Source organism: Hippopotamus amphibius, chromosome 14, assembly GCF_030028045.1.
Source record: "Hippopotamus amphibius kiboko isolate mHipAmp2 chromosome 14, mHipAmp2.hap2, whole genome shotgun sequence".
NCBI lineage: Eukaryota > Metazoa > Chordata > Mammalia > Artiodactyla > Hippopotamidae > Hippopotamus > Hippopotamus amphibius.
The window spans coordinates 62380838-62401622 of NC_080199.1; the positions used below are offsets into that span (position 1 = coordinate 62380838).

Below are 20785 nucleotides of genomic sequence, written 5' to 3' on the forward strand. Positions count from 1 at the left end.
CACAGGTTCGATCCCTGCTCCAGGAAGGTCCCACATGCCACGGAGTAACTAAGCCCATGCACCACAACTATTGAGCCTGCGCTTTAGAGCCTGTGAGCTACAGCTATTGAGCCCATGTGCTGCAACTACTGAAGCCCACGCACCTAGAGCCCATGCTTCGCAACAAGAGAAGCCACGGCAATGAGGAGCTGGCGCACCACAACAAAGAGCAGCCCCCACTGACTGCAACTAAAGAAAGCCCGCACACAGCAAAAAAGACCCAACACAGCCAATAAAATAAATAAATTAATTAAAAAAAAAAAAAAAGAATGCGCCTGCCAATGCAGGGGACATGGGTTCAGTCCCTGATCTGGGAAGATCCCACATGCCATGGAGCAACTAAGCCCATGAGCCACAACTATTAAGCCTGTGCTCTAGAGCCCATGAGCCACAACTACTGAGCCTACGTGCCACAACTACTGAAGCTTGTGTGCCTAGAGTCTGTGCTCTGCAACAAGAGAAACCACTGCAATGAGAAGCCCATGCACTGCAATGAGGAGTAGCCCCCACTCGCCACAACTAGAGAAAGCCTGCGCATAGCAAGGAAGACCCAATGTAGCCAATAAATAAAATGGTAACAATATATTCTAGGATTTGTGATATATGCAGAAATGAAATGTATTATATCAACAGCACAAAGGCCAGAAAAAGAAAAATGAAAATATATGCTTGAAGGTAGACTATCACACATTAAACAAACATAAAATAAAATCAAAAGCAGACTAAACAAATAAATAAAAAGACCCAAAGGGCATATTAATATGCCAATAAATAAGATGAAATAATAAAAAATAATTAATACAAAAGAAGGCAGAAAAAGGAGGAAAAAGGACACAAAGTGCAGAAGGGAAAAATAAAAAACAAATAGTAAGATGGTAATTTATCCAAACTTATCAATAACCACACGAAATGTAAAGGGTCAAAATATTCCATTTAAAAATCAGATTTGTCAGCTTGGACAAAAAAGGCAAGACCCAAGCACATGTTGCTTACAGGAAACCAACTTTAAATATGAAGACACAAATAGGTTAAAAGTGAAATAAAAAAATGTACCATGCTCACACTACTCAAACAAAAACTGAGGTGACTAAAAATACTTTCAAAGTAGATTTCAGAGCAAAGAATATTATTAGAGAGAAAGAGGGTCATATCAAAATATTTTATAAAGAGGTCAATTCATCAAGAGGCCATAATAATTTTAAGCATTTATGCATCTAATAACAAAGCTGAAAAATACGTGAAGAAAAAACTGAGAGAAATGAAAGAAGAAAAATACAATCTACTACTATAGTCCAAGATATAAATACTATTCTTTCAATAATTCATAGAAAAAGTAGATAGAAAATCAGTAAGTATATGAAAGATTTGAATAGCACCAAAACCAATTTGATCTGATATATATCAAATCTACAAACATACAAAATATATCCTCTGATCATATTAACTTAGAAATCAATAATGAAAGATATCAGAAATTCCCAAATATTTGGAAACTAAAAGCACACTACTAAATAATCTATTGGTCAAAGAAGAAATAAATTAGAAATTATTTTGAACTGAATGAAAAGGAAAACAGAACATCAGATTCTGTGGGATGCAGGTAAAGAAGTATTTAGAGAGATGTGTTTCACATTAAGCAACTTACATTAGAAAAGAAAGGATGCATCAAGCTAATGACCTCAGCTTCCACCTGAAGAAACTAGAGGACTAAGTTAAACCCAAAACAAGCAGAACCAAGAAAATAATGAGCAGAAATCAATAAAGAAACAGAAAAACAATGAAAAAATCAATGAAACAAAACCTGATTATTTGAAAAGATCAATAAAATTGCTCAACATCTTACAAGACTGACAAAGAAAAAAAGACAAAAACATCAATATAAGGAATGAAACATTAAACCACACAAAAGCTATGAGAAAATACAGGTAAGTATTTATTTGATCTCTGAGTAAGATAGTTTTTTCAGACCAGATATATTTAAAAAATAATGCTTTATGATTCTGGTGTTTTTAAAAAACCAAGACAATTCTGTTACAGAAACTTTTGAGAATGTGTTTTGTGGTGCCATGTAACTTGTTCTTCTAGCCCCTGTATTTCCTATACACAGGAAATGAGCTCTAAAAGCATAATAAAACATAAAAATTTTTGACAAGATAATTTCATAAGTTCATTATATATCACACCAAGAGGCAACAGTCTCATTGTCCTGCTATTAGTGATCTATGTTTGATGACTCAGTTAGCGTAATAGTAGCAAATTTTTTTATTGAAAAGACATATTCTTTTTTGACTAGCTAGTAGGACATAGACTGATATTTTTTCAACATGCAAACAGGCAATTCTCTATCAATGCTTCCTCCAATGATTTTAGTATTCATTGGTGATCCTTGCCGAAATCAGTTATTTCACCAGGGTTGCAAACTGGTGATTTTAAAAATTCTATTCTTTCTACATATATCGGGTGGCACTGTTTTGGAGAGAAGAGCTTCTCCTCAACTATACCTCTAATTGCTTAATTCTATTTATTTAATTACCAACTTTCATTCCTTTCCCCCCGCCCTTGGCCGCACCATGTGGCATGCGGAACTTCCCCAACCAGGGATCAAACCCATGCCCCCTGCAGTGGAAGCACAGAGTGTTAACCACTGGACCACAAGGGAAATCCTAATTACCAATTTTGAGAGTAGGAAGCTAGTAATATTCACTTCCAGAGGTGGCAAAGGAGAGACTGGTTTTTTGTTTGCTTGTTTGTTTGTTTTTGGTGGGGGAAGTCTTTCTCTTCTTTTGAACATTATTACAGATTCACAAATTTTTATATATTCAATATGTTTCAATCAATTACAGGCATTATTCTTTTTGGTGCTGTCCTCCTAGCCTAGGTTCCCCCAAAAGCAGGGTCTGAAGCAAAAGGCTCATGCAATATTATTTTAATTAAAAAATCTAACCACAATGAGCAGGAATGAAGGAATAGGGGAATAAAGCAAAGAAGGAGGGAGAGCCAATATGACAATGCATCATCAAGGTGGTCACCTATTAAATCTATCAGACTGAACTTCTTAGAAGCCATATAAACTGCATTTCAGAATCATCCCTGGGGTTCGGCAGTGGGAGGGGAGGAAAGGAAGAAAAAGAATTTACTGGTTCTCATCTTATATTGATCAAAGGCTTTCCCAAAAGGGCACTAACTCCCCTACACTTGAGTTTAATTCCTCTGTTCTCTCAGGCTACACATGTGTGGGTCTGGGCACTGAGTGGACCCCATAGCAGTGGCCACAGGGAAGCCCTGTTGCAAGTAGCAAAGCGCTTGCAGAATGACAGGAGATGAAGCTATTAGGTTACGCCTGCATGAGGGTTTGCTTAGAGCTGAAATGAGACAAGTGGGTCCTAGAGGATCTGCAATGGTATGTAAGAAGTATCTAGGACTTCCTAGGTGGCGCAGTGGTAAGGAATCCACCTGCCAACGCAGGGGACATGGGTTCGAGCCCTGCTCTGGGAAGATTCCACATGCCACGGAGCAACTAAGCCTATGCGCCGCAACTATTGAGCCTGTGCTCTAGAGCCCGTGAGCCACAACTATTGAGCCCATGTGCCACAACTACTGAAGCCCACACACCTAGGGCCCATGCTCCACAACAAGAAAAGCCACTACAATGAGGAGCCCATGCACCCACAATGAAGAGTAGCCCCTGCTCGCAGCAACTAGAGAAAGCCCGTGTGCAGCAACAGAGACCCAACACAGCCAATAAATAAATTAAATAAATAAATTTATTAAAAAAAAAAAGAAGTATCTAAAACAACTGCTCATTGTTATATGAGAGTCCAACTCGATGATGGAAGATGCCTTAGAGGACTGGGGCAGGGAGGGTGGGGGGGTCTCGAGGGGGGGGCGTCAAGGAAGGGAGGGAATACAGGGATATGTGCATAAAAACAGTTGATTGAACCTGGTGTACCCCCAAAAAAATAAAAAAATAAAAAAATAAATAAAAATAATAATAAAATAAAACAACTGCTCAAACTTCCGCAAATTTGGCCATCAGGAATCCCTTCAAGATAGCTCCTTCATCCTTTTGATACAATTTCAATAATCTTTGAACTTTCATTGCTTTCTTGTTCAACACGATGTTGCAAGCTCACCTTGTATTTACTTTGTGCCAGATCTGGGCCATTTCTCCAGGGAGTTTTCCAAATGTGAGGAACAGTGCACTTACCCTTGCTCAAAAGTGTTTACCTACTGCATCCAGCGCTAAGATCTCTCTGTTGGTTTCATGCTTTTTAATCAAATTTGAAGTAGCTCCTTATGGTCTAGCATTATAAATGTACCAATTATAAATGTACCAGCCCCTTTAAAACATCTAATACACAAGCAAAAGGAAAACAGGGCACCAGGAATAAATACTCCCACGTGAAAAAGGGGAAGTGAAGAAACATCAGTCTATAATACATATGATGTTTCGCTAGACAGAAAGAGCTAGCTTCCCTGCCTGGGAATGAGTTCCTTAGCTACCAAACTGATTCCCCCTGATTCTAATCTCTTTAATCCCTGGGGGAATCCTCCCTATCAACTGTCCTCCAAAGTCACATCTGAGAGGGTATTGTGAATGACTCATGACAGAGCTTTCCTGCTGAAGCCAGTCTACCTGTTTGGGGGTCAGATCTAGGGGTCTGGGAGTTGCCAAGGGATGACAGAACTTTATTTCTCAGGCTTGAATTTCTTTGACAATACAACTGCCTTAGATTATCACTTGGCTTTTAATCACTTTGCCTTTTGTCTTCTACTCATCAAAGCCAGAAACTGTTGAATCTGTTGTGATTTTTATCACTAAACAGCTTCCTTGTCCTGCCAATTACTCAAGGGGCCCTGGGAATGAGTTCCTTAGCTTCCTTCTTGGCCTCTTCAAAAAAAAAAAAAAAAAATTAGGCAAACCTCCCCTTACACCCAGGCTGCACATCCCATTGGATTGCTCTGTATTCCAGGTTTGACTGCCCCACAAGGCAGAAGTAGAAAAAAGATGCTTGGGTTTTCAGGTTTCTCCTAGATTCTAATCATAACTTTCTCACACTTCGTGCCTCCCTACTTTTGCTAAAAGTAATTTAGCTCATGGCTCTAGTCACAGCGGAGAGACAAACAGGCAGGCACAATGCTTAGTAGTTCTTAAGGTCTCAGATTCTACATATGCCTTTTTAGTTATCCTTTCCCATATGAGCTCATTATCTTTTACTCAAAATCCTTTGGCTCAAATTCTACCCAGGTGGAGCTTTGCAAAATCATATATTGCTCTACTTAATGATTATGATTCATTTCATTAACCTGTGACTTTGCTTATTTACAATATCATTATCATGAGGAGAGTGGCTTAAAATCCGGCAATTCGAAGTGATATCTGGAAGGTCTTAAATAAAACTTTCTCCCCCCCGTCCCCTTTTTTTTCTACTTTACTCATATCATTGGGTCATTCAGCATTTTTTATTGCAAGAAGGCAGAAATTTTACAGCCTCCTTTCACCCTTACCTTGCATGCATTTTCTAAGAGATCTCCTAGCCTAGTACATTCATTTATTACTTAAATTCCTATTTATCAGTTCTATCCATCACCCCACTCCCATGGTCCATATCCTTCTGTAGTTAACTCCCTATAGAAAGGTGTCAGCCTCTATTTTCCCCACATTCTTCTCTCCTGATCAATAACACTGTAGTTACCTAATGAGATAATAAAGTTCATTTTTGTGTTTGTTTTAATTATACTTCTAAAGTTGGTGAGAGTAAAATAAACCAAGAACTCTAGTACTTTAACATAGAGTGTAAGTTAACATAACTTTTTCCTGTAGAGATATTAACAATAAGTTGCAAAAGGCTTAAAATATTCATATTCCTTTTTATTTAGTAATTCAATGTCTATAAATTCATTCTAAGAATAGTAAGTATGCAAGAAAGCATATACAGGGATGTTTATTACACTACTACTTATACCAAAAAACCCTGAAACTAAAGACTAAAACTATGTGATTGTTTATATTCAATCATTGGGTTGCATGTGGCATGGGCATTACCAATCAAAGCAGATGTCCAAACAACCAGCAAAGTCACAGGCCATTCAGCATATCTGCTGAATACTGAGTGGAGTTCATTCATCCATACAGAACATCATGGTCAAGCTGTTTAAGAATATTTAAAGAAATGGGGATATATTTATTGTATAATATCAAGTTTAAAAAATCCAAGCTGCTACACTTAGTAAAGAATATGAGCCCCCAATTTCTGTCCTACTTTTTATATAAACATTTCCATCTATATGGACATGGAACAAATACCAAATGTTAACACTAGTTAGAACACTGGCGATTATATTCATGTATTCTTGTGTTTTCCAAAAGTTCTGCAATTAACATGTACAATCAGTTTTGCTACAAAACGAGGCACGTATTCCTAAAAATCACCATGCTACAACAATATCATGCAGTAAGAACCACAAGAATTAGGGGGGAAATAGGGTTGGAGCTCAATACTTAAAAATTTCATCAGAGACATATTTTTTTCTTAAAATAGGAACCTAATAAAAATAGTAGCACTCTTTTACATGTTAAGTAGTTTAAAAAATACATAAATACCAGATAAATATGGCACTTTTCTTTGAAAAAGACCTGACATTTGCTTGTGGAGGTGGATGTTAGAAGATTTATAGCTTGTGAACTATTTCAAAATTGTGGAAATAGGATTATGTTGTCTACAGCCATATCACCCTGAGCATGGCCAATCTTGTCTGATCTTAGAAGCTAAGCAAGGTCGGGTCTGGTTAGTACTTGAATGGGAGGATTATCTGAAATCAGCTGGAAAGTTGTAACACCAAATGTGGATGAATGTGACTCAGATAACATGTGGTACACAGAGATAGCTGGTACATGTTTGAGGTGTGTGCATGTCTGTGTTTTGTGTATTTCTCCATGGCTTGGTTCAGCGGGGTGGTTTTCTGCATTCCTGAAACTGTATAAGCAAACAAGAAATCTGCATTATGCTCAAATGTTTCCTAATATATCAATCTTATTGGAAGAAATTTGTGTTTTCAAAACAAGTGTTAAAGGAGAAATGACTATTACTTGCACCACCATAATATATACATATATGTATATGCTGACTATGCTAACAAGTATTGTGAACATATTATTGTAATTTGGCCAATTTGGGTACAGATCTTTTTTTTAAGTGGTATTTACCTCTCTCTTACTCCCACTTTTTTCCCCCTCACTTGTCATTTATGCTTTTGTTTCTCTATTTTTCTCTCTTCTTAAAGACTACAGTGTAGATACAAAATAGCACAGCTACACCTTCAGGTAACCCAGAAATAACATTTTACTTATTCTTCAATAGCCTTACACCAAAAAGGGAGCCCCAAAGCAAATAATTTATTTACTATCTTAGGAGTTTTTCATGTTATCCACATACCATAGATATCTCTAGTGCTTCTCACAATCTCCCTTTCAGACAGAATTAGCATAGTGGCCCTGGAACTTGCTTAAAGATATTCCAATTGTTTTCATAAAAGCAGAATATAGAAGAAATGCCAGAGGAGAAATGATTTAGAGGTGTCCAAGTTGCACTGAAATGGTGGTTAATTGTCATAGAATAAAACACTTCCAATTGTCCACTAATTGTTAATCTTTGGTCAAATTTGGAAATCTTTAAAAGTTCTTAACTTCAGCAAGATAACAAAGCTTCATTAGTCTGTTTTCTCTCTAATACTAACTCTGCTTCCATCTCTTCCTTCTGCTTTTTTTTTTAGGAAGGAGGAAGCTTGAATTACAAAATTTAGGTGACATCCCTGACCACTGGCTATATTTCCAAAATGTCAGAACAACCTCTCAAGGCTGAGACCACCAATTCTTTTCTCACTTTCTAGCACTACTCTGGCCCCTGCTGGTACTGTGCTGCAGTGGCAGCTGCAATATTTAGCCCTCAGCAACAAGATCTACTATGCCAGTCCAAGGAATGACTGCTCTGTTTCCCTAACGCCAAGATAAAATATATCTCTATACATATTTATTTATATATATAAATAAATATAGATATTTAGCCTCTGAAAGCCTTTATGTCAGGGGTCCCTAACCCCCAGGGTTCCTGTTAGGAACCAGGCCGCACAGCAGCAGGCAAGCAGCAGGCGCTTCATCTGCCGTTCCCCATCGCCACCCCCACCCTGGTCCATGGAAAAATTGCCTTCCATGAAACCAGTTCCTGGTGCCAAAAAAGGTTGGGGACCGCTGCTGTGTGATAAACTATTCTGAACATTCTTCTCATATCAAGTGGCTAGTTCATAGACCATAGAATCTTTGGAATTAGGCAAACCCAGATTTGAATGAAAACAGATTGTACATAAGTAACATATCTTTAAATTGGAGATAACAGTATACACTCCAGGACTAGTTATGAGCATCAAGTGAAATAATATACATACATGCCTGGCACTTAGTTAACCGTTAAATGTTAGACACTGCTCCACTCATAAAACAAAACAAAACAAAACACCCAAAAAACTCTAGCATATGTTAAAAGTACATTATCCAACTTGCAGTTGCTCTGTCACTACTCTAGAATGGGGCAGATCCACTGGAGGAGTCACAAGCAGTTTGTAGTCATCCTCATTTATGAAATACTTAGTAGATACACAGTGCTATATAGTAGACGCTCCAGAGATACATATAACCCACACACCAGCACATCACCAACTACGTGTTTAAGGACTTTTAAATTTGTGTTATATACTAACCAGACCAAAATAATTCCATTAAAAGGATTCTAGATGAAGCTTTTTTTTTTTTTGGACACATCACACGGCCTGTGGGATCTTAACTCCCTGATTAGGGACTGAACCTAGGCCCCTGGCAGTGAAATCACAGAGTCCTAACCACTGGACTGCCAAGGAATTCCCTGGACACAGCATTTTCAAAAACCATAGGATAGGAGTACAGAAACCCTGGAGTTTAGTCTAATTTATTCTAACCAAAAGATAGAGTTGAAGTGGGGGCAAGGGAAATGGGACTCAGCCATCTGATCTAAGTAAAAAATTACAAGAAATCTCAAAGGTTCTAGAAGTGGCACAGGGGTTCCAGAATATTTGTGAATTTGAGATTAATGGCAAATTATCAAGGAGATGGTCTATAAAATGCTTTCTTTTACACTCGATTAATCCATATCTTTCATTCCAACAAACAATTTTGGGGTATTTTCTATGTGACACAAAGTAATTTTCATAATGAACTGTTGATACTTTCAGGGTTGCTACTAGCTTATATGGTACTTTGGTAAAAGCCGGAAAAAGGGACAGGCGCAGTCAAGCAGATGCATAGATAGATACCAGCAGATAGCACCTTCATGAAAAGAACAAGTACCCTTTTCTTCAGGCAGATGCAGCCCTGCACCAGCCTGGCACATAGTTTGATGTGACGGAAGTGCGGGATATGAGCTGCATCTCTCGCCCACTCACTTCCCTGGCCTGAAGCCTTTGGACAGTGGACAAACCATACAACTAAATGTAATGGACCTGAACACTTGACAGTGGCAAGGCTCTGTTACATCTTTCTTATTACTTCAATGTATAGGATTCATTCATCCAACCATCTGAGGGAAATCTGCTCTTCGGGGGTTCAGAGTAAAATAAGGAATTCATATTTTATTAGAGGATATAATACATGGACACAAATAACTATACTATAAGGCAAAAAGTTATGAACCACAAATGAAAAGACTAATGAAATACCAAAAAATTCAGAAGAGCCAAAAAAACCCTTATATCTTGAGGAATCACAGAAGGCTTCATAGAAAAGGTGCACTGAACTCAGTTTTGAATGATGGGTATGATTCGGTCACATGGAGACTGGAACAGAGAAATAGGAGGTGTAAGATGTAAATAACAATAATTTAGTTTATCAGAAGCAAGTGCTATGTGAATGACAGCAAAAAAAAAAAAAGCAGCTTGGGATCAGATTATGAAGAACTTTTAATACTAGGCTAATGAGTTTAACTTTGTGGGCAAAAGGGAGACATGATATGATCAGACTTTCATGAATGAATTTGGCAGGGTATGAGAAGAATCAAAAAGTCAGAGAAACAGGAGGAGATGACATGAAAGGCAACTGCACTAGTCTAGGATGACAATGAAAGTAGGCAGTGGGAACGAGAGGACTATGTGAGTATCAGAGACAACAGGTTTGGCAACTGAATAAATGTAGATGGTAATTGAGAGAAGAGATACAATGACAAGTTTCCATGCCTATGTGAAAGAGTACATGGGTAATATCTTCAAAATAAATAAGGGCCAAAGAAGGAAAAACAAATTTTTACAATATAACCAGTTGCTTGATATGTAACATGTTTGAGGTGCCGGCAAGACTTCTGGATATAGAAGCCTACAGAGGCAGTTGAACACACAGAACTAGAACTTGGAGAGAAAACAGAGCCAGAGATATATATCTGGGAGTCACCCATTCTGCCAATGCAATATGAGAGACCAAAAAGAAAGCCAAGAACAAACCCTTAAGGAATGCCAACAAGTGATGGTAGAAAAAACAGCGACAAAAGAAACAGTAGTTAGAGAAGGACAAGAGAACCAGAAAAGTATACTACTACTATGAGCAAAAAAGAGAGCATCAAGAATATGAAATGTGCAACAATACTAAATACTGTTGAGCAGTGTTGAACATCCTGCCTAAACCCGTAATCTAATTTCTAAGGCCCTCTTTCAATTCTTATAAAGCAAAGGTATTAGGGGAAATAGGGATATTCAGAGAACTACTTAGGACAAGGAAAGGGACCTTTAAGAATTCATATTCCCCTAAAATCCTAAAGACATAGGCTGATAGAGAAGCCGAAGCCAAATCCAGGCTGGGATCACCAGAGCAAACCACACTATATCAAAGCATAAAGCAAGCAGGAAACTCCAAGCTAGTCCTTCTGGGAAACTGGTAGCATTAGTTCTGATCCAGGTAGCATGGCTCAACTGCCTTGCCTAGAACACTGGATGAGAGGTTGGAGTCTTAGCAGTATCTGTTAAGACTGTAAGAGGTTAAGGATGAGGTAATGGAGGAACAAGCAGATATTACTGTTTCCAAGTGTGGATAAGGAATGGAAGGAGAGCTTGAAGGACAAATGAAAGGGGCTTTTGTTGCCTTTTTTTTTTTTTTAATACTTTGAACTCCCAGTAGATTGAGTGGCTGGAACAGATATCAGAAAGATGCAAGATAAGAAGAGGATAATTAATGAGGCAAAAGTCAAGCCCACAACAGAAGATGGGATCAAGAACATAAATGGAAAGCTTAACCCACAGGAAAAGTGATACATATTTTTGTAAAATGAAAAAGGAAGAGAAAGTGAGTAAAAAAACTGTCCAGGTAAAGAGGAATGAAGTTAGCAAGCACATGATTGCTTCCCATTTCTTAGAAAAGAAGGACTCAAGGTCACCTGAACAGAATGAGAGTAGAGTAACAGAATGTGCATTTGAGCAAAGTGAAAATTGATGTTAGAGAAAATCATACAAATGGAGTAAGAAGAAAAGCTAACGGCTATAACTTATATAATCAAATTCTAAGTTCAACAGTTACGATTCCACTTACAATTGCACCACAAACAATAACCAGGTGAAATACATGCTATGGTATTCCTCCAACTTCCCAATACAATGAATAACAAAGAATAAGGTAAAGAAAGAAGTGATGGAATCCTGAGATACAACATATTGGGTTGGCCAAAAAGTTCGTTCAGGCTTTTCCATAACGAACTTTTTGGCCAACCCTGTACAATAGCATGATAACCAACAAAAATGGGCTTTGTGCTATAACCATAGTCAGACGGTGATGATTCTCATATTTCCCTGCCCTTCTTCGCTGGATCTATTTTCTGCTTTTTCCACAGTTGATACTTATATGGAAAAGTTCTTGCTTGAATCCATTAAGAATATAACATAGCTTTTAATGAAAGAACAACTCTCTTCCTGTTGAGAACTGATGTATGTTTGTTCTCTTTTTATAAAGTATGTCACCTTCCAATTTTCTAAGTTTCTTCCAAATTTACACTCTGCTACAAATTACTGAAATCAGAGCTACACAAAAAATTTTGTTGGAAAATCATATTATTTCTGTTATAAACCTTTAAAAGTACAATTTGTAAGCTGGTGCTCTAGAGACAAGAAGAAAAACAGGATCTAAAAAGAACACAGAAAGGACAAAGAAAGAATTACACTGAGGAAAGGGAAAGAAAACCTTGAGTTATAAATTACTCAGTTTAAAATGTCAAGGGAAGTGTAAAGCAATTATATTCCAATAAAGAACTAAAAAAAAAAATGTCAAGGGAAACTAGTCTCAAAGTATCTCTTTCTACGTTTTGAAGATCGTTAATAATGGAAAGTACTTTTGGACCAGGTGTTTAATTTTTAGATTCAAACAAAGCCACTGACAGCAAACACAGAATTTATAATAAAACATATTCACTGAATGGAAAAATCTCTATGGAATTAGTTCAGTAACTATAGTTGGATTCCATTATCTTCATAAAACACATTTTACCATAACTCTGAAGACTTACAAAACATGATCTATAATAGGAGAAATGATTACAATCTATTAATAACTGCTGACCACAGAAAAATACCTTTAATGAATGCAAACAGAATGGTATCTTGTTTTACAAATAAAATAACGAAAGTGTACTTTTCTTGCTATATTCTTTTTTTAATTTTCTTTTATTTCTTTAAAAATATATCTTTTAGCCTTTTGATTTCAAAATACTCACTGTAAAAAAAAACTTTTTATTTTATATGCTTCTCTATTGCTTGAAAATCCCCCCCCCTTCCTCTTCTCTAATTACACTCCCCAAAGTTAACTACTATTAATAGTTTAGTTTTATTCTTCCTGGCATTTTTTTCCAGGCAAACACAGACATATGTGTTGTAAGGGATCACACCACACATAATGCTTTATAAGTTATTTGTGTTTCTTAATAGGAGATCTTGGAATTCTTTACACGCCAGATTTGATAGATCGACTTCATTCTTTACAAAGAGCCACACAGTGTTCCTTAATATTGCTGTACCAATTTTGTTAACCACTTCTCTACATACATATATTAAAGTAGCTGCTGCTCCCCCTGTGCTTTTCACTTTTTCCTTCCCATTATTTCTATTTCAGCTTCTACTTTCAAATCTGTGTACATAACCGATCCGGAACCTTAGCAAAACGGGCCCTTCTAACCGACATGACACATCTCTTTAAAAGGCAATTTAACAATCATCTTCTGATACTTAAATAAGCCCCTGTAGACGCAATATTCATCACAAATGAATTATCAAGGCATTTCTTCCAAACAATTTAGCATTTTCTACAAAAACAAAAGTTCTTGTGACAACTACTAAAAGATTGACAATTTCTCAGTTTCAATACAGAATCAAAAATATAGACGAAAGTTTTCACCTTAGTAAAAGAAGCATAACTGTTATAAGAAACAGAACCAATCCCTCCTAAGACACAGAAGAAAGATTTTTTAAAACATAAACTACCACTGGCAAGAATGTGGTGAGACAAAATCTCACATGGTGCTGTGTAAAATAAAACCACTAAGAATATGTCTAGAAAACAATTTACCAGAATATTCATGGTCTTTAACATACTATTTCTACTAACAGAAAGCTATCCTGAGAAAATAATCAGAGACATGGCCATATAGTCAATGATGTTACTGTAATGTTATTTATAATAGGAAAGCCTGGAATATCTACAAAAAAGAAATGGTTGAATAAATAATGCTATGCTACCATCTTAGAATTAAATAGAGGTGTCAAAATAATATTTTAATAGGTCATATATTCATATAAGAAAAATGTTAAATAAAAATAAAAAAATAGAATATGAGTACTTCAAATTCATTTTTAAATTATACATATACACACAATTTGTGTGTTCATATACAAACACAATTTTATGCAGATAAAATTAGAAGGAAATACAATGACATTTTAAAAGTAGTTTCCTTTGAGTGTTAGGATTGATTACTTTTTCTTTATTCTGTTCTGTAATAATCAGAAGCGAGATAAAGAAGGGAATGTCGTCAGCTGGAAAGCATGGCAGTAAGACACACATGTCGTGCTGCTGTTGTGGCTCTAAGGCCTACCACTGATATAAGTCAAGCTGTGATAAATGTGGCTACGTTCCCAAGTGCAAGAGAAAGTATAAGTGGAGTGCCAAGGCTAAAAGAACTGCCACCATCACTGATTGAATAAGGTACCTAAAAATTGTATACAGCAGATTCAGGCATGAATTCCCTGAAGAACATCACCTAATCCCAAAAGAGTAGCTGTTGTAGCATCCAGTTCACCTTTAAGGGTTTCAGTAATTAGTCACTCTCATATACACACTACCAAATGTAAAATAGCTAGCTAGTGGGAAGCTACTACAGAGCACAGGGAGATCAGCTTGATGCTTTGTGAAGACCTAAAGGGGTAGGATAGGGACGTTGTGAGGGAGGCTCTAGAGGGAGGGGATATGGGGATATATGTATACATATGGCTGATTCACTTTGCTGTACAGCAGAAACTGACACAATACTGTAAAGCAATTATACTCCAATAAAGAAAAAAAAACAAACAAAAAAATCAGTCACTCAATAAGTGTTCTAATTTAAAAAGAAAAAAACTGAGTTTTCTACCATAGCATTTGTAAGTGGAAAAAAAATGTTTCCTTTTTAAAAGCAGCAGCTATGTTTCTCTATAAATAGGCATTTTTTTAAATGTAGGTGCTGATGTATATAATGTACACATTCTACACTACTGTATCCTGTGAATACAGTGAAGTCTGCAAACTCCTGAGTTTCCATCATAACACTATGTTGAAGAAAGTTATGAGTGAAAAAGGAATGTTTGCTGTTGTCCTGATTTTTACTTCCTAACCGAAAACTTTAATGACAGTAGAACATAAGCTAATGTGAGGGAAGGGAACTTGTGTGTTTGGTTCACTGCTTTATCCTCAGCAGATATCTGTTAATAAATCTCCAATTGATTTTTATAAATTTTGAATCACTTTTTTGTTCTACTATATTCTATGTCTTGAATCAAAAAGTAAGACGAGAAAGTGCTGACTTTTAAGTGATGAGTTAGGGAACTCATTAAAAACAAAATTAGTACCAACTGTAAAATAGTCAGTGGGAAGTTGTTGTATAACAAAGGGAGTCCAACTCGAGGATGGAAGATGCCTTAGAGGACTGGGGCAGGGAGGGTGGGGGGGACTCGAGGTGGGGGAGCAAAGGAAGGGAGGGAATACGGGGATATGTGTATAAAAACAGATGATTGAACCTGGTGTACCCCCGAAAAAAAATAAATTAAAAAAAAAAAACAAAAAAAAACAGATGATTGAACCTGGTGTACCCCCCCCTAAAAAAAAAGAAAACAAACAAACAAACAAAATTAGTTCTGTTTTTTGTCTCTTTTTCTGTCCCTACAAAGGGGATAATGCTTTCTTTCTAGAGAAGCTCACCACAGGCTTACTCTGAAGTGTTCTACTTTAGTACTAAATTTCTTCATAAATTGTATCCTGCTACTGATTAAATCATCTCGCAATCTCTTATTTTTCCTGTATCTTTTTTCTCTGTGTATGGCCTTCTATGCACAGTTGACTCTTGAACAACTCGAGCGTTAGGGGTACCAACCACCATGCAGTCAAAAAATCTATGCTTAACTTTTCAATTAGTTCTCCGTAACTGCATTACCACATCTGCGGACTCAACCAATCACAGATCATGTGGTACTGCAGTATGTATTTATTGAAAAAAATTCACATGTAAGCGGACCTATGCAGTTCAAGCCTGTGTTGTTCAAGGGTCAACTGTAGTTTCCTTCTCTTTTTAATTGTGCCTTATATGCTGGTTTAACATATTATTTAATTTTTAAGTTCTATTATGGTTTTTTTCATTTCTGATATTCTAATTCTGTCTTAATGTGCTTGGTCATTTTTACAGTCTATTACTCTTTATGTTTTAGAATCCCTCTTTTATCTATTAAATATATTTATCTTATGTTTTGGATATTTCTAATAGCTGAAATATCTGTAAATGTTTCAGTTGTGGTTTCTACTGACTCTTGCTCATAGTGTTTGATTTTTTTTCCCCTTGTTATGTTTTCTGATGTTAAAAAAAATGTGTATGAGCTTACTTTTTAGAATTTTAACTATGATTATTTGATACCTATGTTGATAATTCCCTCCATGGAGTATCTGTGATTGTTTCTGGCAGGTACTGAAGGGCATCACAGACCCAAGTCTATTTTAAATTAGACTCCATTTGCAGAGTTTAGGGACCACGAAAATAGTATAAAATAAGGTCTCAAATCCAAGTGAATGTGAACTGGTAACCAGGAATTATTTGGGGAGATTTTAACTCCACCCAGAGCTGTACGTCTCTCCAGGATGGTCTCTGATAGGCCCCCTATACTTTGCAGAATGCACGGAATTTTCCAGTCTCCATTCTTCTCCAAGCACAAGCTTCTATGCCAATAGAAACTGACTGATGCCCCTAAAGTATTCAGTGATTTCATCACTTGTTTACCTCACAGAATTTGCTTGTTTGATTTCTAGTCCCAGAAAGTTTCCCTTATTTTCTTATAGGTTCATCCTTTCATTTTAAAGGAATTTTTATACTGAAGCTAGAATTTTACATTTTGGTAGATGTCTTATCTATCATATTGCCAGAAATGGACATCTATTTAATGCTTCTACAATTGCTTTGTAACATTTAAATCAAAATATTATAATTACTCCTGATAAATTTTACTTTAGTGTGTTACTGTAGTCCACAAGTCTGTCAAGGGTACTTATAATCTTGGTTGAGTTATTATATTAGCTTACCTTGTAAGTTGTGTATCATCTGCAACTTTGCTTCAACTTTCTTGCCTTCACCAAAGTCACTGATCAACACTGCTTCTGACAAAAAGAAAAGATTAAGCGTTAATTTAAGATATCCTTATAGAAATTTCAACATACTTTCTTACTGTTATCAGGTATTCAGATTTATAAATTGTATTTCCATCATAATCATATACAAATAAATCAAATCAAAATTGGAAAATCTCCCTAACCCCGATAACTTCAAGTGTTAGACTTTTTAAAAAGTAGTACTGAGCCAAATAAAAATATTTCATCATTAATGGAAACCAGTAGAAATGCAAAGGGGTGACTTGGGTGAGGGGAACTCTAGCACCACCGAAATCTCTATCAGCCCTCATCTTCCACAGGAGGGAACCACCTTACCTAAACTAGTATCTTAAAGGCCAATGTGTACAAAAAGGTTGTGCAAAGCTTAGAAGAGCTTTGAAGTGTCAAAAAGGGAAGCTTTAAAAGGTTTTTTTGCTTTTAATAGCATCATGAAAACCCACTAGATTCTTTTCTTTTGTGCTCTGCCATAGTTTTAGTTCACATCTTTGACTAATTTCAATCATCAATGGCAACTTTTATAAAATTTTTATATCCAACATCATTGTGAGGGTGTATATGCGTGCATGTGTGTATGTTTACATTTTCCCATTAGAAATAAGAGAAAACTTACACTCTCTCCTTTAGTACAATGCTCCTGCATGAAGAATGTGTAAAAACCACAGATTTTGAGACTGCATCTTTATTTTCTGATCAGCAACTACAGGTTTAAACAGAACATTTAGCTCTTGATGTTCTTTCTTCTCAATATTTGATGTATATCCTGCAATAATGTAGTAGAAAAAACATAGGCTTTGGAATAGCACAGATCTGGGTTTAAATGTCAACATTTCTGACCCTCTTAGGAAAATATCACAAGTTTCAATGCGTAGCTGCAAGAGCCAAATTATATAGCATACATATAGTGCCTAGCACAAAGCCTGCTATGTAATGTGTACTCTTTTATGTTAGCTGTCCTTCTGTGTAGTTTTGTACTTGATTTCCACTTTGCTCAATCAAAGGACTTTCCAGACTAAATTTTCTAAGTCATAGCCCTGATAAACTACTGTGGTTTTGTTCAACAATTAACATTTTGCAACACTTATTTTATTCAACAATAGACAAAAAATACTTTAATACAACATCAATTATACTACTGAATATACCCCCACTAAGAAGGTACAGTCACACCTTGGTATCCATGGAGGGATTAGTTCCAGCCCCATTCCCCCGTGGATACCAAAATCCATGGATGCCTAAGTCCCTTCTATAAAATGGCATAGTGTTTGCTATGCCATTACACATATACTTTAAATCATCTCTAGATTACTTATAATATCTAATACAATATATATACTATGTAAATAGTTGCTGGCATAGGGCAAATTCAAGTTCTGCTTTTTGGAACTTTCTGGAATTTTTTTCCCCTGAATATTCTTAATCTATGGTTGGTTCAATCTACAGATGCAGAACCTGCAGATTCAGAGGGCCAATGTACAGTTCAAAATCTATGTTCTAAAGTCACTAAAGGGACTTCTCTGGTGATCCAGTGGTTAAGACTCCACGTTCCCAATGCAGGGAGCCCAGGTTCGATCCCTGGTCAGGGAACTAGATCCTGCATGCCACAACTAAAGATCCCACAAGCTGCAAATAAAAAGAAGATCTCACGTAATGCAATGAAGATCCCTCATGCCACAACTAAGACCCAGCACAGCCTAATTAATTAATTTAAAAAAATAATGTCACGAATACCATTCCTCTTCCTGTGCAGCTATGTCACCAAAATTCTAGTTATGTAATTGTATTTCCTTTTTAGATATTTCTTCTCTTTTGAACTTTGTATTTAATTTTATTTTTGAATATGTAAACACACATGGTTCTAAGAATGAAACTATATAAACAAGTCATAATTAGAGACATCTCCATCATTGGCACCTTTCCCATCCTTTCCTTCTACATATATTGGGTGGGCCCAAAAGTTTGTTTGGATTTTCCCATAACATCTTATGGAAGAACCCGAACGAACTTTTGGGCCAGCCCAAATAGATTACTCTATATACTCTTCTGCGCCTTTTTTTTCCCACTTCGTAATATATTCTGCAGATCACCCTATATTTCATTCAGATAGGATTATTTAATTCAGGTAGTTTTCTTTTGCTCTGTAGTTGAGTAAGCTTTGGGAGAGACTTTTCATCAGCTGAAATATTTGGACTCATTTTATATTTTCTATTTATAGTAACTTTATATGGATGTTGTCTGCCATTTTCCATTCATTTTAAAGCATTTAAATTTTCCTAAACCAGTTAACAACGGTACGTAGCAATGAGGGATTTGGAAGAAACACTGGATTTTTTTTTAGATCAATAGCACCTTCTGTTAGTTTAATAAGGTACAGATTTTCAAAATCAATGACCCCTTTTTTGGGTGAAAAAGGGGTTCATCTATCTTCTACTTTGTTTCACCAAGATCCTTAATTTAATCCTACCTCTTCTTTCTCTTTACCACCAAGTCTCCAGGTAAGTGGTGACCCTTCCAAGTCATCCTCTTCCCAGAAGCAGTACCTTTCTGAGATGGCCTCTTTGATCCCATGTACTTTCTAGTCCCTTCATGTTGTCTAAGGAGTCTCAAACCTTAGTATTTCCCTCCTGAGGATGGAGTTTTTCCTCTCTTTTTGGAGTTATTTTACCTGCATTCTACTGATCCCAGGTCCTGCTTCCCTTTCCTCTGTTCTGAAGTCTCAACCTCACTTGTCACCTCAGCATGGGTTCCAGAGCTGACTCTGCTGCATTTCAGTGTTTATTTGCCTGCATAACCATAATTTGAAATTATGTTAGTTAGGTAAGGGTGGTGGTGGTTTACTTTGCTCTCCATGTGTAGATCTGTATGGTTTTTTAAAAGGATGTATGGAGAGATTTGGATTTAGACAGTTGCCATCATCCTACCGAAACCTTGAACCGGTTTTATTTTTTAATTTTTGAATTATTTTCTAGTCTTATTCCATGTGGTCAAAATTTTAACTTTTTATATTTTGGAACTGAGATATTCTTTGTGGTCTAATATATGACAGATTTTTATAACTGTCCCATGTGCACATGAGAAGATACATTCTCTACTAATGAATTCAGACTTTGATACAAATCTATAAGATCTACCTTACTGATTATATACGACTAATTTTTTTTAGTTCACTTAACCTGACTTATTTTGAGACAGGTGTGTTAAAGTCTTCTATTATTAGCAGAAATCTATTTCTTCTTACATCTCTAATAGTTTTTATTTCATGAAAGCTATTGATGTGTCATTTGGTAAATAGATTTTTTTAAAATCTTCTTTGTAAATATAGCTTTATAAGGACTATTTTATACTATCCTTCATCTTAATGCTTTTTGAACTAAATTCTGCCTTGTCTGATACCAAGATGATGAACCCTGCTTCTTAAAAAAATCTGCATTTATCTGATATGTCTTTACCCTTCCCTTTATTATTTTTAAATTATTCATTATTAACTCCTTTTATTATTCATACTTTTACAACTGTATCTTTTGTATACAGCAATAATTAAGTTGAGCCCATATACATTTACTAATACACCTGAGATTTTGGTGCTGTGATGTTTCATGTTCTATTCATTTTATGTGTGTACACATAAGTACATACAGAAAATGTATGCATATCATTACATGGTCTATTCTCTTTGCTCTTTTTAGGGTAGATATTTCTTTTAGTATTTAGGAAAGTTTTTATGTATTTTGTTATTAGGGTTAACACTATAGAATTATCTTTATACAATACTCTTCATTCCCCTCCCCTCCTTTA

At 36.1% G+C, this 20785-nt stretch overlaps 1 protein-coding gene and 1 pseudogene across 12 annotated transcripts in view; one reads left to right on the forward strand and one right to left on the reverse strand.

The window, feature by feature from the left end:
- Positions 1-20785, reverse strand: part of CAB39L (calcium binding protein 39 like) — a 104058-nt gene that overhangs the window by 73531 nt on the left and 9742 nt on the right. For 4 of the 12 annotated variants that reach the window (XM_057707331.1, XM_057707322.1, XM_057707321.1 and 1 more), the window contains exons 1-3: positions 19656-19773; positions 17604-17753; positions 16907-16981 (exon numbers count right to left, since the gene is read on the reverse strand). The gene's annotated coding sequence lies outside the window, so the exon portion shown is untranslated. Of the gene's footprint in view, positions 1-6085; positions 6191-16906; positions 16982-17603; positions 17754-19655; positions 19774-20785 lie in introns of those variants that run through there. The other 8 variants (XM_057707328.1, XM_057707320.1, XM_057707330.1 and 5 more) reach the window with 6 other exon arrangements.
- Positions 11095-14957, forward strand: LOC130835595 (60S ribosomal protein L37-like; annotated as a pseudogene).